A 12,671-nucleotide genomic window follows, 5' to 3' on the forward strand; every position below is an offset into this window, starting at 1 on the left:
TCTCCTGTCACCCACAGACACCCAGTCCCTCTCCTGTCACCCACAGACACCCAGTCCCTCTCCTGTCACCCACAGACACCCAGTCCCTCTCCTGACACCCACAGACACCCAGTCCCTCTCCTGTCACCCACAGACACCCATAACCACTCCTGTCACCCACAGACACCCAGTCCCACTCCTGTCACCCACAGACACCCAGTCCCACTCCTGTCACCCACAGACACCCAGTCCCTCTCCTGTCACCCACAGACACCCAGTACCTCTTCTGACACCCACAGACACCCAGTACCTCTTCTGACACCCACAGACACCCAGTCCCTCTTCTGTCACCCACAGACACCCAGTCCCTCTCCTGTCACCCACAGACACCCAGTCCCTCTCCTGTCACCCACAGACCCTCCCCCCGTGTTCAGTCACTTTTGGTCAGGCCTCTGGCTGGCAGGTTTAGCTGGACACTCTTCATTGCCGCTTTGATCAGCCCCTGGGGCACCGCCAGCTCTCTGGTCTAGGAAGCTGTCCCGGGATTAGGAGCTGCTGCGGCTACACATGCGCAGCAGCTCCGTTACAGCCTCCTAGAATGTACAGCAGCCGCGGTGCTGCTGTACATTAAGCAAGCTGTCACATTTTGTGAGGGGGGGGGGGGTGTGCGCCTGCGCCAGGGGGCCCCACAGCCGCGAAAGAATCGGATCACCAATTGACAGGTGATCCGACCAGCCGGCGGCGGGGGGCCCTCAGAGAGAGGGGGGCCCGGGGCACGTGCCCCCTGTGCCCCCCCCTTAATCCGGCCATGAGCCTGATGAGATTGAATCTCTGAAAATTAAGAATAGCGGTCTAGCTATTTCCGAGTTTAACTCCATAAGGACCCTTGGGTGTATGCCATCTGGACCTGGAGCTTTATTTATCTTAATATTCTTCAGTCGCCTTTGGACTTCTTCCTCTAACAACCAAGTATTAATTAATGGCATGGTTTCATTTCCATTTTTATGTATTACTCCTGCCATTTGTTCCTCTCTGGTAAATACTGAAGAAAAGAACGTGTTTAATATCTCTGCTTTTTCCTTAGTATCATTTATCAATTCACCCATCTCACTTCTTAAGGGTCCTATATTATCTTTTTTAATCCTTTTGCCATTTATATACTTAAAAAACTTTTTGGGGTTTGTCTTACTTTCTTTTGCAACGTGCCTTTCATTTTCTAATTTAGCCAATCTAATTTCCTTTTTGCATGTTTTATTACATTCCTTGTACCTATGGAAGTTGTTGTTACTTCATCTCTCACAAACAGGGCACAAGGTTGCAAAGGACAAGTTACAGCCATGTCAGGCTAAGGTTAAATACTTAGGACACTGTTTCACCCAGGGGCTAAGACACTTGACAACGGACAGAATTGAGGCAATACAACACATGACTCTGCCGCAGAGCCAGAAGCAAATCCGTACCTTCTTGGGGATGTGTGGATACTGTAGATCCTGGATCCCAGGTTTTTCTATTCTGGCATTACCATTGCAGGAGCTAGTCTCTTCCTCAAAGCCAGAACGTGTCGTACACATAGAGGAATCAGAGCAAGCGTTCTTTAACCTTAAAGATAGTCTGACTAGAACACCTGCATGGGGAATACCTGATTACGAAAAGCCATTTGAGCTATACTTTACTGAACCTGATGGTTGTGCAGCAGGTGTCCTCACTCAGAAACATGGTGACGCTAACAGACCGGTAGCTTACTACAGCGCACAATTGGACACTGTGGCAAGATCACTCCCAACATGTCTAAGAAGTGTAGCAGAGACTGCTCTTCTGGTAAATAAGAGTGAGGACATAGTATTAGGACTTGATTCAACTGTTTATATACCTCATGCAGTATCAGCTCTGTTGAATACAGCCCAAACCAGACATGTCTCTGAAGCTAGGTTCACAAAATGGGAACTAGCTCTGATGGCACCCTCAAACATCACCATCAAACGATGTAGCACTTTAAATCCAGCTACATACCTTCCATATGTGTCTCAAGAGACACAAAGGGTGGGAGGTGAGGAGACCCTGGTTGGTGGTGAGTTTTGCAAGAATACTGATACGCATAATTGTATGGAATATCTGAACCAGACCTTTACTGCAAGGCCCGACATATGTGACACCCCCTTAGAAAATGTAGATTTTACGTTTTATACAGGCGGAAGTTGTCATAGACAGACAGAGACGGGAGAACTAGGTACTGGTTATGCTGTTGTAGACTATCAGGATGTTGTAGAAGCTGGACCCACCTCACTCAGCCCAAGTGGCCGAACTAGTAGCATTAAGGAGAGCTTGTGAGTTGGCAAAAGGGTTAGTCAGCTAATATATATACTGACTCTAGGTACGCCTTCGGGGTAGTGCACGACTTCGGGGCCCTTTGGCGTCTTAGAAACTTTACGACAGCAGCAGGCACGCCAGTGGCACACTCACAACACATAAAAGGACTGTTGACAGCGATACAGTTACCCAAGACAGTAGACATCATAAAATGTAAAGCCCATACTTCTGAAGAATACCCGATGTCATTGGGCAACAACAGGGCGGACGAAGCTGCTAAATGGGCAGCAGGGCAACCTATAACTGTATCGACCGAGACTATGATGGTTTTTCAGACATTAGACACGCAGAGATTAATTGAAATGCAAGATTTGTGTTCCCTACAGGAAAAGGCGGTCTGGAAGGTGAAGGGATGTGGTCAAAAGTCCGAGGAACTCTGGAGAGATGGACAAGGTAGGCCTGTGGCTCCCAGAGCATACTACCCAAGCATGTCTGAGGCAGCACATGTCTGACTCATGTGGGTAAGGAAGGTATGTGCAAACTAGTGAGAGCATACTGGTGTGCACCGGGTTTTTCTTCTCAGGCCGGTAAGAAGACAATGTCATGTCTTACTTGTTTGAGGAAAAACATTGGGAAAGCTATACCAACTGAGCCATCCCATATCCCTCCTACAAATGGACCTTTTCAGGTAATACAAATTGACTATATCCAATTACCACCTTGTAGGAATTTCAAATATGTGTTAGTATGTATTGATGTGTTTTCCAGTTGGGTAGAAGCATATCGGGCAGCCACTAATACTGCTGTGTTCACTGCAAAGAAAAATTGTTCAGGAGTTTGTGTGTAGATACGGTATCCCTAGAATCATAGAAAGTGATAGGGGTACCCACTTTACTGGTGATATCTTCCAGATCATGTGTAAGCTCATGGGAATCAGTAGCAGACTCCACACCCCTTACCGATCACAAGCCAGAGGTACTGGTAGTGTGAAACTGGGTTAGCGTGGCCTGAAGCTTTGCCACTAGTCCTCCATAGCATCCGAACCACTCCCAGACCTCCTCTTAATCTGTCCCCTATTCAGATACTGTTCGGCTGACAACCTCATTTGATCGTAAGTACATAAGACGACTTGAAGTGTAATAATGAAGTGACTGTGCAATTTCTTATAAAAATTAGCAGACAGCTAAAACAACAACAACAAAAACTAAAAATGCTGTCACCTGGTATGCCAGAAATGAACTGTCATGATGTTGAACCTGGGGAATATGTAATGATCCACAATTTCTTACACTCAGGTTCTTTAACAGACCGTTGGGAAGACCCGTACCAAGTGCTGCTGACCATCACCACATCACTGAAGGTTTCAGAAAGAGACACTTAGGTCCATTCCACCCACTGCAGGAAAGTCAGTAACCCAGAGAAAGTGTGAGATAAAGCTGAGACAGACAACACCGATCTGTCACTCATAAGCCTCTTCCGGGAAACCTAAATCCTGCAGTCAAGACACCTGAGCCAATGAGGTTGCCCAGGAATGGAGTGGCGATTTTTGTTTTTCTTCTGTTCCAGGATTTTTCTTGCTTTCATTTTTTTTAGGACACCCTATTTTTGTGAAGGAGAATGTAGGACAGAGGCAGAATCTGGTAGTGATACTGATGAGATGGATTTCGAGGAAAAGTTATTAGAATACACAGAGCAGCCCATTGCCAAGCTTGGTCCAAGGGTTATGAAAAGGTCTGCTAGCTCTGAAACTCGAAGACAGTGTGAGAGGCTATTGTCTGATGAATATTGTACTGTGACTCCCTAGTTGAAGAGAAATGCATCCAGCTAGTAATCTGGACATGGGCAGGTATCCTCTGGAGGATTATCACTCCTTAGTGGGTAAGGTTCTGAACCAAACTGAATGCTGGGTGTGTTCTCATGTGCCTCAGGGACAGCATAACATAGAACTAGTGCCGTTCCCACTAAACATCTCAGAGGTCCTCGAATTAAGGGGAGGGAGGTTCATAGAAGGGAACTACGATAACACTCCTTTGACAGATCTTTACTGTGTCTAAATATCTCACATGCAAAACAAATGGAGAATTGGGAAGCTGACCTATCAGATCAGACAATGGCTCACCACACTCATTTTGGAGGGAGACGTACAAGGTTACCAATAGGCAGAAATGTTGATGGGTGCCATAAATTAGGACGTGTAACCAAACATAAGAAAGTATCCATTGGGGAAATCTCTATAGGTAGCTGTAGGGTTAGGAGTAGTTTATGATTCCTGGTGAAGAACCCATAGCTACAAAATTGATTAGTGAAACCTCTGGCTTTCAAGTTATGGTTGCTTTAGATCTCACCAGGACGGCTCAGGGAACTTTACATTTTAAGTATATTCAAGATGTAGCTAAATTGATAGACAATATCACCAAGATGTATGATGACACTTTCAGGTATACGGGAAGGGAGCTACAAGCGTATAAGAAGGAGTTGGTGCAACATAGACTGGTATTAAATTATCTTACATCTATTACTGGTGGATATTGTGTGACGTTGTCCACCAAATTCAGTGTCAAATGTTGCACGTACATCACCAATAATACGGAGGACCCCAAAGAAGTAATAGACCATAAGATAAATTAAATTCTGCAACTAAAATGGGAATTTCGAAGGAACCATAATTCTTCATTGTATGATGTCGGGGAAAAGTTGGCAGGTTGGTTCTCATGGTTGAACCCTGTAAAATGGCTCTCCGGTCTAGGGGAGTGGGTACAGGAAATGGTTGCTAGCGTAGGTAAGCTCTTTCTGCTTATACTTGGTGTCATCTTAGTAATTGGCTTGTGTGTCAAATGTGTTCCTACTGTGTTGAAGTGTGGAAAGCAGTCTAGTGAGGTAAACACTGAGAACAAGACTGAAATGGTGGTGAGGGATACTGAGATCATGGTCTGTGAAGAGGTACAGTACAATCCTTACCTCGAGAATGTGATTGGGTGATTGTTTATTACACTATCAAAGGGTGGAGCTGTCGAAGTCAGCAAATTGGATAGAGTCATTTCAATTAATATCGAGCAAACTTGGTTGTCTTTGTCTGAAATTATACATAGAGCACGCTACGGCGTGGAAGGGCGTATCCAGCCACAACACGTGGCAATAACAGGTTTTACACTTTTACTCACATTCACACGAACACACACATTTGTAATTAGTACACATTAATTGTAATTGCAACACATAGTTATTTATGTCGAAATATAGTAATATTTATGTTTAGTATTATAAGTTATATACATGTTAGTGAAACCAAAGGTTCCAATTGCAGGAACTATGTCATGTTTGGTATCATTTTAATCCTCTATTCATCAGCAGTTGTACGGTTCATTCGCCGAAGAGATCGCACATTGCATACTCTAGTTAGCGATGTTAGGAATAAATGTTTAAAGTGATACAGACTGTAAAATGCTAATAGACTAGTTGAAACTGGATTCTTGGCGGGAAAGTCAGAGCACATCCCCTGGAGAGTTGACCCCCACCTTTGGAACCTTTAGATATTTTGGTTTGAACTGGCCTATGACCTGCAGTACACTGGACCTTCCTAAAGCCTGGACCAATAGAAGCAAGACACATCATCTGCATTGTTTTACTGTATTCACTGACTGTATATAAGCAGGGGCTCTGGGCTTAGTGACCAGTCTTCTTGACCACAGCCTTCAGACCTGAATGACTGTTCACTGGATCCAGAGCCCCTGCGATAAGTAACGGCTGTACTTGTTTTATTTTGCATTAATTATTCTGCTACTTTTGGCTAATAATTTACTTTGTGCTTTGGAAACACACATCGGGATTCGACCATCGTTATTGGATAGCGACAAAACGTGCATAACAGTATGCTTTGCCGTATGCAGACATAACACACTGCAGGATACGCAAAATGCATATGTATATATATAAAGTCACATCAGAACACCAGAAAAATATAAATATAAGTGTATTTTTTTTACATGAAATGCATATATCAGGATGTTATTAATGCCTACTATACATAAAATGCATTTTTACAGTTGCTTTTAATTGCAGATACATGTTCTTGTGTGCATATTCAACCGTCATCACTATCAATCGACACTAACACCTGCCCTGTAGCTGGTGCAAGAGATAATGCTAAAAATCATGAACTTCAGAGATGCGCAGAGCTTGAATCGGACAGATAGGCATGCGCTCAAAATTGGCACAGCTTTATTGTATGCCAATGTGCATAAGCCACTTACTTTTCCCGTTCTGCCCCTGAAATCGTAGGCTTTGTATTTCAAGATTAATTTGATGCACTTGTGGTTACTGGTATACAGTCAGTTTCTGAGCAGGCACAGAGCAATTTTAAGCAAAATATGGCACATATCGAGATTCACATTGCTTAATGAATCAGACCACTTCTATTTATATCTTAATTGTGTCAGGTCTCTTACTTTAATGTTGCTACTGTTCCTTGTGTGTGCTCTTTGTGTGCGTGTGCTATTGCTGCAATGTTACTGTTTCATGTCTTTATGTGTGTGCTGTGGATCTAGCTTATGTATCTATCTTGTATGTACCTGTGTCTTTAATGCACCCCTTTTCTCAGTTGCTTTTTGAAAGGAGTGTGTCTCCTGCTCTGCTGGTGAGTACTGCTTGACTGTAAAAGCTTATGGAAGATTGTGTCTCTCTTGTGGTAGTGAGGGAAAGATAAAGGGAGAGCTACAGCTTTTAAAGGCATGTGTGTGTGTGTGTGGACATGTGTACCCGATGACATCATTGCACACCTGGGAGTATATTTACTAAACTGCGGGTTTGAAAAAGTGGAGATGTTGCCTATATCAACCAATCATATTCTAGCTATGATTTTGTAGAATGTACTAAATAAATGATAACTAAAATCTGATTAGTTGCTATAGGCAACATCTCCACTTTTTCAAACCCGCAGTGTAGTAATTATAGCCCCTGGAATTGTCGAACACATTTCAGCAATTCACATTCAATGACACATTCCATAGGTCTTCTAGGCCCTCTCAATACAATGCAGCTTGTTATGCCTAGAATCCATCCAATAAATGTTTTTTTTTGTCAATTCCGACAATGTTATCAGATGCTAAGTAATACCAAAGTGGAATTCTGAGTGTGAAATCATTTTATATTTCAATGGTTACTTCTCTAATTCTTCCTACTTCAACCTTGTTGGTGATCCAGTCCTATCACCATACACGGAAGGCTTCATGAGGAATCTAATATGAGGTTGCATATCCTTAGGAATCCCTAACTTTTAGTCTACTTAGATGAGCTTTGAATTTTTTAATAGTAGTGTAATTCTTACTAATGTAATGTTTAAAAGTAAAGTAATTCATACCTTTTGTCAAACAGGAAAACAATATTGGGTCAGTAAATGAACATTCAAACTTATCGTTAGATCTCTGTCTCTCCTTTCATCATCATCATCATCATCATCATCATTTATTTATATAGCGCCAACATATTCCGTAGCGCTTTACAATTGGGGACAAACATAATAAACTAATAAACAAACTGGGTAAAACAGACAAAGAGGTGAGAAGGCCCTGCTCGCAAGCTTACAATCTTTTGTCTTATATTTCTAAAGTACAAGTCTGCCTAAATGCTTTACTTTCTGCAGACTGTTGATCGTCTTTGGGTAGCCATGTTCATTACACCTGGTCATGAATATATGCTATTGTTCTTCAAATACCTCTACACTCTCACAATTTCTCCTTATTCTTATAAAAGGGCAGCACGGTGATTTAATGGTTAGCACTTACCGACCAAGGCCTTATATGTGGGGAGTTTGTATGTTCTCCCCGCGTTTGCTTGGGTTTCCTCCCACACTCCAAAACTGTTAATAGTCTGCTATCAAATTGACACGTGTGTGTGTATGTAATTGGTGTTGCTCTATAAATTAATTTATATAAATAAATGATAATGATGATAAAATTGTGAGATAGGGATATTATCTTTTCACTTTTTATAGTAGCATCTTGAATCATTTAAATAGCTATTGGTATCAGCCTCCTTAATGTGGGTGTAGGTGTTAATTCTACCCCTAGTATCAATTTTTTTTGTATCCAGGACTAAGTCGAGAAATTCAATTTTATTATTAGCCAATTTAGCTGTAAATTGAAGTTCATAATCATTTTGATTGATCTTAGATACACAATTCTGAAAATCATATGAATCTTGTAAAAATGGCACTGGTGTCATTTTTTCCGCGTGGCTTTGGGGGTACGGGATTTGGGTCTTAAGGCTTATGGTGATTATCCACCTCCAATTGCAACAGCATCTGAACAGAGGGATTGGGGGGCTGATGTGACACAAGGCCTCCAAACAGATCCACTAAAAATGGATCAGTCACCTGATTTCAATGAGTGATGGGATCCCACACTACAAGGAGAGTAGGTTGTTAGGTCAGGTGGAGATGAGTAATGTGCTGCATATTATTTTTAAATATTGGAGTCTGGAGCTCTTGTATCCTTCCACCACGGCCTCCATGCAAACGCATATCGCATTTTATACATTTAGCTTAACATAACATTTAAAAGATCCGAATACATGTATATAGATGGGAGCAAACTTTTTTTTATTTCAGTATTCATGTTGTGGTAAGGTTGTAATATGAGTGGAATCTGTTCCACCCACAACAAAGAAGGAAAACCATGTATTGTTGCAAACTCCTCCATCATTCTGGAAAATGAAACCTCGTTCTAAGGGAAAAAAACATCAGTTTATGCCCTATAATCTCTAAAGCCACAAGAACTTGTTTCAACATGCTGAGGAAAGTAAATAGAGAGAGACCTACTACACAGCCAACAATAATCAATTTCCCATTGCCCAAAAAATTGCAGGACAGATAGGTGTTTCAGTTGACCAAGTACAGCCATGATAAATAATGGTGACTGTTGGGTCTAGCCGGCCTCGATAGTGGCATTGTTCAGCATAGGCAATCTTTCTATTCTGTCCAGCAAATAAATAAACACCAAATAAAAATGACAAATCGGAATTTCTTGTGTATCCAAAAAAATGTTAACCGCAGCAGCCCAATTATATAGCTCAATTTTACAAATTGGGCTATATTGCAATTGGTGGCCTAAAGAATCTACCCAGGTTTTTTTAGGTTATGTGCTTATAAGGTGCACATCATTTACTGCTTAAACTTTGCTCTGCACTTAATTATGCTCCTAATGAACATTTACTTACTATTAGAAAGAAAAGGGTGTAGTTGATAAAACTATCATATATCAATAATGCTTGATATCATGTTGCTAAATTGCATGACTCTAAATTTAATGATTAACACACCCTTAATTCTCTACCTAGATTTGATTAAAGCTCTCTTTAAAGTACATAGGAAATCAAGTGCATTACAATATATGCAATTTGTCTATGTCATCTTTAAAAAATAAGCTTGTTTCACATGTGACTGGGTGGGCTTACTTTGCCACCCAGCCTATTGGTGAAAAGGATGAAGGGATGTTCTGCTTACATAGTTTATCTGGCTTTCTTTCTCACCATCAGTAACTGATTGCTACTTACTACTCCTACTGGTGTCACCTTGCCACCAAACACTCTCCTAATGCGACTACCAACTGCGCACTAGTTGTAAGAGTATTTCACTGTCAACACTAGGCTCCTTTACGGCACCAAGAACCACTTGCTTCTGGGTAGCTGGGACAGCTGCTACTGCGCCTCTTTGCTGTGGGTTGCTGATACCTCCTGGCTGCTTACTATGGATCAGGACTGCTTGTTAGCAGGCAGAGTGTTGACACAAAGATGCTGGGTTCAACACTGGACAGCCGGGGAATGAATTAGAGTGTAATCTTTTATCTGCTGGTCATAGTATACAGCAGGCAATAGGCATCAGGCAGAATTTCCAAGCAGCAATGTTTATTGCTCAAGGGCCCTGACAAGGAATTTTACACACTACAGTCATGGCCAAAGGTTTTAAGAATGACACAATATTATTATGTTTTGCAAAGTCTGCTGTCTCAGTTTTTATGGTGGCAATTTCCCCAGACCTTAATCCCACTGAGAACTTGTGGCCCATCCTCAAAAACCCTCAAATTCTGACAAACTCCAAGCATTGAGTAGGCAAGAATGGGCGGCCATCAGTCAGTATGTGGTCCAGAAGCTGATTGACAGCATGCCAGGGCGAATTGCAGAGGAATTCATAAAGAAGGGTGAGCACTGCAAATATTGACTCTTTGCGATAACTTAATAAGTCATTAACTTATTAAGTCAATTAAAGCCTTTGACACTTATGAAATGCTTGTAATTTTACTTCAGTATACAATAGCAACATCTGACAAAATGGTCTAAAAACACTGAAGCAGCAAACTTTGTGAAAACCAATACTTCTCAAAACTTTAGGCCATGACTGTAGTTCGAGGTACTAGGGATCATACAGAAGTACAGAAGGTATGCTATAATACATGGTGAGGCAGGGATTTTTTTTATACATTTTCAAGCACATAACCTGGTAGGAGGTTATCCAGCTCTTTAACCTTTAACTCTGCTGGCGGCAGAGGTAACAGTGGCCTTGGCCAGTATATGGCCACTTCAGGCCACAATGTTCTATACTGCAGAAAAATGAGACAGAAATAGCTGTAAAGGGTCAAGGTTGACAATGTCTGAACAGATGTATTGTAGGGTTGGGTACACACCACAGTGTTTTCAGCTGATTATCGGGCAAATCACCCAGTATAGCATTAGTGTGTACGCTCCAACGATGAACAAGAATAGTTTCAAAGCATATAATATCATTTCATTTGATTTTTAAACTGGAATAAAAATTTTGTTCATCTCAAATCTTGCAGTGCATATGTACTCACGACCAATTGGCCAACAGACTGCAGATGGTTCCTCTAACAGTGACGCCTTTCTGGGCGTGTTCAAATTTAGGATTTTGTCTCTACATCTGTCACTTGGTGTTCTGTCAAAATGTCAAGCAAATGGAAATAGAGAAGCAAGAACCAACCTATTTTTCATGCTCCATATGTTATTTATGTGTTCCTGTATGCAATTGTATGCAACATGCATTGTTAAGACATGTGGAAAAACAAATTCTCATTAAATTACCATTTATTTACTGATGCGACAGTATTCCCTTAACAAAGCTATAACAAGTGAAATGTACATTGGGTAACTGATGTCATGAGTGACGTCACAACCAGGAAGTGGGTTCAGTAAGAACTTCCCGATAACCACATTACTTATTTAGATATACTGACTTGCAATAGACATTATATAGATTTATAATTGAGCAGCACTAGTTGAGTGAAACTGTTAGTATCTACAGGTTACTGACCATTATAAAGTAACAACATCAGAAAGGTGATATTTAGCAATATAGGGTGTATGACAGTGACGCCCTTTAGGATAAGATAGATGGTCATCATCCATACTAATTATCAACAAAGAGAGATAGACTTGATTCTAACTTCTGTTTAATACGGGGATATCAGATCCCAATGCTATTTGGTCACTGCAGATAGCCAAGATAGAGTATAATATTACTGGGGTGGAAAATTATCATGTGACCTCTTATGTATATACTAAATGTGCGGGTTTAGGGAGGAAATTCTTTAGAAATCTGTCATATATTAAGATAATTGTAACTGACAGATAAGCAGCAATGAATGATCAGATATAACCTCAACATATTTACTATAACTTTTAGTGAATAATAGAAACTGAGGGCTGAACTTAAGCTCGAAGGATTTTAAAAGCTAAGGCTGTTATTGGACTATTGTGGTTGGTACTCTGAGGGTTAATAGTTTTGTCGGTGGAAGTTAGCCCATCTGAGTCACAGGGAGGGATTAGGGAAGTTATATTTGCGATGGGCGGAGTAAAAGCAGTCTCTTGTGCATTGGATGGATAAGTATCTCTTCTCTCTCCCCCCCTGCTGTCCTCGAGCATAATTTTTTCATTAGCTTTCTCTCTTTCCTTCTCTCTCTTTTGCCTGTAGTTGCTTCTGTTCATTTTCCCCCTTTCCTATTTTCTTTCTGCATCGTACTTTATATTGTCTTTTTCTCTCCCTCCCCAGCTTTTGTGTGTTTTTTCTAGTCCCCCCCCCCCCCCCCCGTAGTTTCATTTGTTTCTCGTTTAGCCTCCTTCTCTCTCTTGGTTTTGTTTCCCTCTCCTCTCCTCCATGTCCATTTGTTTCCTCCGTTTACCCCTTCTTCACCTTCTTTCCTGCTTTTCTCCCCCTCTCCATTCACACATGGATCCTACGCCCGGGTCTTCCTCTCCCCCTCCCTCTTGTTCTGGGTCCTGGGTGGCAGCCGGCAGAGCACCCCGCTCTCTCTCCAGGAGGGTGAGTGGATGTTCATCGTACCCTCCGTCGCAGCCTGCGGTGGAGGGCTACGTCATTC

The 12,671-nt window shown here is 41.7% G+C and overlaps 1 long non-coding RNA gene across 2 annotated transcripts in view; it reads left to right on the forward strand.

Annotated features, from left to right (window-relative positions):
* Positions 1 to 12,671, forward strand: part of LOC142161491 (uncharacterized) — an 84,894-nt gene that overhangs the window by 39,853 nt on the left and 32,370 nt on the right. Inside the window, exon 4 of one of the 2 annotated variants that reach the window (XR_012693410.1) lies at positions 3,582 to 4,019. The exons of the other annotated variant lie outside the window; for it this stretch is intronic. This is a non-coding gene — a long non-coding RNA (uncharacterized LOC142161491). Of the gene's footprint in view, positions 1 to 3,581; positions 4,020 to 12,671 lie in introns of those variants that run through there. 2 annotated transcript variants of the gene reach the window in all.

This window comes from Mixophyes fleayi, chromosome 6 (assembly GCF_038048845.1).
Source record: "Mixophyes fleayi isolate aMixFle1 chromosome 6, aMixFle1.hap1, whole genome shotgun sequence".
Classification (NCBI taxonomy): Eukaryota; Metazoa; Chordata; class Amphibia; order Anura; family Limnodynastidae; genus Mixophyes; species Mixophyes fleayi.